Source organism: Trichechus manatus, unplaced genomic scaffold (assembly GCF_000243295.1).
Source record: "Trichechus manatus latirostris isolate Lorelei unplaced genomic scaffold, TriManLat1.0 scaffold00016, whole genome shotgun sequence".
In the NCBI taxonomy this organism is placed as follows: domain Eukaryota; kingdom Metazoa; phylum Chordata; class Mammalia; order Sirenia; family Trichechidae; genus Trichechus; species Trichechus manatus.
In genome coordinates this window covers 15,504,251-15,509,444 of record NW_004443952.1, presented here as the reverse complement: position 1 = coordinate 15,509,444, position 5,194 = coordinate 15,504,251, and the positions used below count along the sequence as shown (strand labels likewise).

At 45.2% G+C, this 5,194-nt stretch overlaps 1 long non-coding RNA gene across 1 annotated transcript; it reads left to right on the top strand.

Moving 5' to 3' along the window:
- The first annotated feature begins 1,972 nt into the window (after nt 1-1,972).
- LOC111819698 (uncharacterized) lies at nt 1,973-4,256 on the top strand. The gene is made up of 3 exons (XR_002823275.1): nt 1,973-2,224; nt 3,239-3,402; nt 4,041-4,256. It is a non-coding gene; the product is annotated as an uncharacterized LOC111819698 (long non-coding RNA).
- The last annotated feature ends 938 nt before the right edge of the window (nt 4,257-5,194 follow it).

The following is a 5,194-nucleotide window of genomic DNA, read 5'->3' as shown; positions in this document are numbered from 1 at the left end:
ATCTCTTCTCTGAAAGTTTGGTAGAATTCTCCAGTGAAGCCATCCAGGCCAGGGCTTTTTTTTGTTGGCAGTTTTTTAATAACCTTTTCAATCTCTTCTTTTATTATGGGTTTATTTAGTTGTTCTACCTCTGTTTGTGTTAATTTCGGTAAGTAGTGAGTTTCTAGAAATTTGTCCATTTCCTCTAGGTTTTCAAATTTGTCAGAGAGGGTAACTCTATTTACAGAAACCCTCACTTTGACTCTCCTAAGCTTGTCTAGGCAGAAGGTGGGTGATGAATTAAAGGTTCCTGTTCCCGTTTATGGCCATCTTTTACTTTGGACATCAGCTAAAATTCTGAGATATCAGGGAAATTCCTGTTAAAACATCGTGGAGTATTTTTTTGAGAAAATATACTACAGAGGAATTTCCAGTTTTGGAGAAACTTGTATCCCCAAATATGTACATTGTACAGGTTCATGAGCTGACACTCCCTCACGCAGCTGCAGCTGATTCTGTAGTCAGCTCTGTTTCCCTCAGTTTGATATGAGTCTCTGCCAGCACCTTTTGAGCCAATAGGATCTGGAGGAAAACCAGTGGAAAGCAGGACTCAAATGGACAAGCTGTTAGGTGGATTAAAGCAGCTGCCTGCCAGCTGCTGTGGCCCACAAATGTGCAATAAAGGGGAAACAGGCTTACAGAAAAAAGCTAGTCATGGTGATGGGCAAGGTGTGTGCCACCAGGAAATGGCATCAGTAGGTGAGAGCTCACCTTTCCTGCTGCACCTCAGCTGAGATGATGGTGAGCCTGTGTATGTGTCCACGTGTGTGTACAAGAGAGAGAGTCTGTGAGAGTCTGGGTGTGTGTGTTTCAGAGAGGCAGTGCGTTTGAAAGAAACATCGTGAGTGTTAAAAAGTGTTTTATTTCAAGAAAGAGAAACTTCACTGGAAGAGAATTTGAGTCTGTGAGTTTATGAGAGGGGGAGAGAGAGAGAGAAAGAGAGAGAGGAAAAGGAAGGAGAGGAAGAGAAAGATAGAAAGAGAAGGAGAAGGAAAAGGAGAATGCAAATCAGAGCAAGAGAGCTAGAAAGTAGGTAAAGACAGTGACCTCTGGACAGCCACAGGTGGCTGGGTAGAAGGTGAGCCCCCACAGAGCTGAGCCAGCCTTCCCAGTGGGTACCCATAGTAGGTCTGTGCCACTTCAGTCAACAGGGGCAGATTATCTAATAGGCAAGGTAAGCACAGTGCTTACCTTGCTTATCAGATCACCTGTAGCAAAATTGTTCACTGCAGGTTAGTAAGTAAGCACAAGTCAGCCCCTGCTTACCTTGCTTACTGGGTCGTCCGCCCCGTCAGAGACTGTAAATTTGAAAAGAGGCTTTGATTCTGTAGGAAGGTGCTGTGGGGTTGCAAGAGAGACAGATGCCAGCTATACCTAGAAGCAGAGTCTTTGATGTGGTGAAAAAATACAAAATTGTTCACTACAGATGATCTGGTAAGCAAGGTAAGCACAGTGCTTACCTTGCCTATTGGATAACCCTCCACTGTCAGTCAGTCATTTAGTTCTGAGTAATAGAGTTGCACTTGGCCTCCTGCCCACCCTCAGGGGGTTCATAGTCTACGTCCCCAAGAACATTAATATGAGGGAGTCAATGTTAAGTACTCCAAGGGAAGTTTAGGTAGGGGTGCTGAGAAGTGCAGATGAGAGTCTTCCTAGGGGAGCAGATATTGACCTGGGCTTGGAGAAGAGGAATTAGGAAAGTTGGTGACTAGAGAATGAGCATTTCAAGAGGAGTGAGCAGCAGCAGCATAGCGTAAGTCTTTGGAAACAGAACCTCTCATGCCTAGCAGCAGAGTAGATAGGGTAGAGGCCAAGAACCTGAGTCAAGGGGTTAGCAGTCACCAACACTTCGGTTGACCACTGTGGACTTGATTCCCTGCTTCTTCAACCTTTAGTAATTTCCAAGCCACCCTGTTTAGTTGGAGTCCAGGTCCTGTCCCTTCTGAGTAGCTTCTGGTGCCATAGTCTCCTGTGACTCTGGCTAGAGGAACTCACTGGTGTCATTGCTTCTCCCTGTTTCTGCCCAGGCCCCTGGACCAATTTCCTCGGTTGCGTCTTTGCCCTAACTCCACCTGCCTCAGATGGATGGGATGTCATAGAAGCTTCACTGTTTCCTTGGCATGGCCACAGCCCCAGGCAGATAGGAGGCCAGCAATGAAGATTCGTTGAATGGAAGGAGTGCATGGTAATGAAGGGTCAAGAGCAGTGGCTTTTCCAGACCTAAAAGGCCGCATATTGTATGGTTCCATTTCTATGAAATGTCCAAAATAGGCAAATCCATAGATACTAAAGTACATTAGTGGTTGCCAGGGGATGGGGATGGAGAAACAGGAAGTGACTGCTAATGGGTATGGAGTTTCTTTTTAGGGGGATGAAAATATTAGTGGCAATAGTTGACAATCTTGTGACTATACTAAGAAAACTCACTGAATTATACACTTTAAAATGGTAAATTTTATAGTATGTGAATTATATCTCAGTTAAAAAAGAGTAATGGCTTTGGAGTCAGAAAACGGGTTTGAATCTCGATTCTACCATTTCCGCCTGGACAGGTTTGGGCAAGTCACTCACCGTCTCTGGGTCCAGTTTCCACACAGCTCCCATGGTGCTTGTAAGGCTTGAATGAGGCTACTGCTAACTTATGCACAAATATTAGCTGCTAACAGGACTGTAAGGCAATAGTGCTAAAAATTACGTCAATTGTGTTTTCAAGCTAAGCTTTGAGAAGCTGTTTTCCATGGCCAGGTACATTAAATCAGTGTTTTCCAGCCTTTCCTGAATGTAAGAATTACCTGGAGCTCTTGTTAGAAAATACAGATGGCTGGGCTCCTACCCAGAATGAGAATTTCCAGGGGACAAAATTTCCAGGGGACAGACCTGGTAATATGTATATTTAGCAAGAATTCCAAATGCTTCATATCAGCAGGCAAATTTGGGAAATCTGGCTCTATGATGCTGTGTAATACCTAGGTACTGGGAATCCAGTAGAAACGTTAAGAGTGAGAGATGGGCTTGAAGGTGGGAAAAGAGAGGCATTCAATAATTTATTAGAGGTGAGGACTGAAGCCTTATTTTTCAAGTGTTGGACATCATAGTTCTTGTGATTAGTCCTGGCTGTGGGTCAGAGTCAAAGAAACTTTGCACTGAGACTGACCTCCTTGTCACTCTCATCCTGAAGATTAACAATCCTATTCTGCAGCAGCCGCATCTGTGAGAAGAAGTCAGTGGGCAGGAAAGCAGGAAGACAAGGAAGGCAACAAGGATCCCCCACTGTGGCTGTTGCTGGCGCTCCTACCTCTTGGGAAAGGAGCTGGCCAGGAACAGAATCCTTCAGGCAAAGCGGGCTTCAGCTTGACCCAGAAGGTGAGCTTGTCTAGCTCTCCCTCTCTCTTATGGCCAGAGAACTTCACTGCTCTTGAATGCCTAGGTTAACTATCAAGGACAGAAATGCTGCCCCTCCTTCTTCCTGTGAGCTGGGCAGGAGGGAACTGTCCCTCCTCTTAACTCACAGAGCAGAGCACTCTATCAGTTGCTGTCGAGTTGACTCTGACTCATGGCGACCCCATGTATGTCAGAGTAGAACTATGCTCCATAGGATTTCCAATGACTGATTTTTTGGAAATAGATCACCAGGCCTTTCTTTTGGGGTGACTCTAGGTGGACTTGAACCTTCAACCTTTTGGTTAGAAGCTGAGCATTTTAACCATTTTGTATTACCCAGGACTCAGCAAAGCACTCTACTCCCGTCTTAGAGAACAGAACATCTTCTATTCATTTTCTGATTACCTCTTGGGTGGAGCCTGGCGGGATGGTTACAATTGCATATGTTCTTCCTGGGAACACAGGGGCTACATTTCTTAGGCTCCCTTGACATTGATTGAGGCCCTGTGACTAGGTTCTGTGGAAGGGATTTTGGCAGAAATGATGTTTGCCGTATCCAGGCCTAGCCATTACAATTTCTGCGTAATATTCCTGGCTTTCTCTCTCCCTTGTCTGAGCAGCTGGAAGTGATGGACTCTGATATGGTGGAACTACACAATGGAAGGATCTAGATTCTTGGTCCTGGCTCAAAGAAACATCTCCTAGAGAGTCACCTGACCCGCACAAGACTATGACAGCAGCGAGAATTACACCACTGAGATGTTAGGGTGCTGCCGTGGTTAATACATCCCTGTGGCTTGGAAAGTCTGTGGTGATAATTCACACCAATTTATCTTTACAGCCACCATAACTGGAGACATTGCCCGGAATCAAGTAGGTGCAAATTAAAATACTCAAGGTTGAAGTAGGTGAGGAGTCACGACCACTTTGGGTTCTGGAGCGGGGTTGATGAGTGTTTATAGCATGGTTTTATGTCAAAAAAAAAAAAAAAAAAAAAAAAAAGCACAGATTTGGAGCCAGATGTACTTGCATTCAAATTGTCCCTCTGCCGCTTGTTAACTGGGCAGTCTTACCACCTCTGTGGGCCTCAGTTTTGTCATCTGTAAAATGGGCCTGAAAACCCCACATGATATAGCTGTTATAAGGATTAAATGAAATGATATTTTTGACAAAGCTACAGGGCTATCAGAGTGTCTGGGTGGTGCAAACAGTTAAGCGTGCTGCTACTAACTGAGAGGCTGACAGTTTGAACCAACCCAGAGGTAACTTGGAAGAAAGGCCTGATGATCTGCTTCTGAAAGGTCACAGCCATGAAAACCCTATGGAGTACAGCTCTACTCTGCAACACATGGGGTTGCCATGAGTTGACGGCAATGGTTTGGTTTGGTTTACAGGGTTATTAGAATGTTTGTTAATGTAATAAATGGTCCTGTAACTTGGTCCCACATATGACAATCCCTGAATCCATGCATGGACTTTTTTCGAATTATTGGACCTTTCTTGTGACCAGAGAGGAATTGGTTGTGAGGTTACAGTGGTTTCTCACAAGCATGGAGGCTGGGCTGCAGTTAGACCTCAGGGGCTTCTCCCTCTGGCCCTCAGGGCTGCCCCTTTCCGGACCACTGCCCCATTCTCTCATCCTCCAGAACAGCTTTGTCTGATTCTTGGCCCACAGCTCCGCTGTTGGGAGTTCCTCCATTCAAGAGACCAGCAGAACAGATCAAAGTCTAGAATCTTGAGGAGGAGAGCTCAGCCCACTTCAGTAGATGTAAGA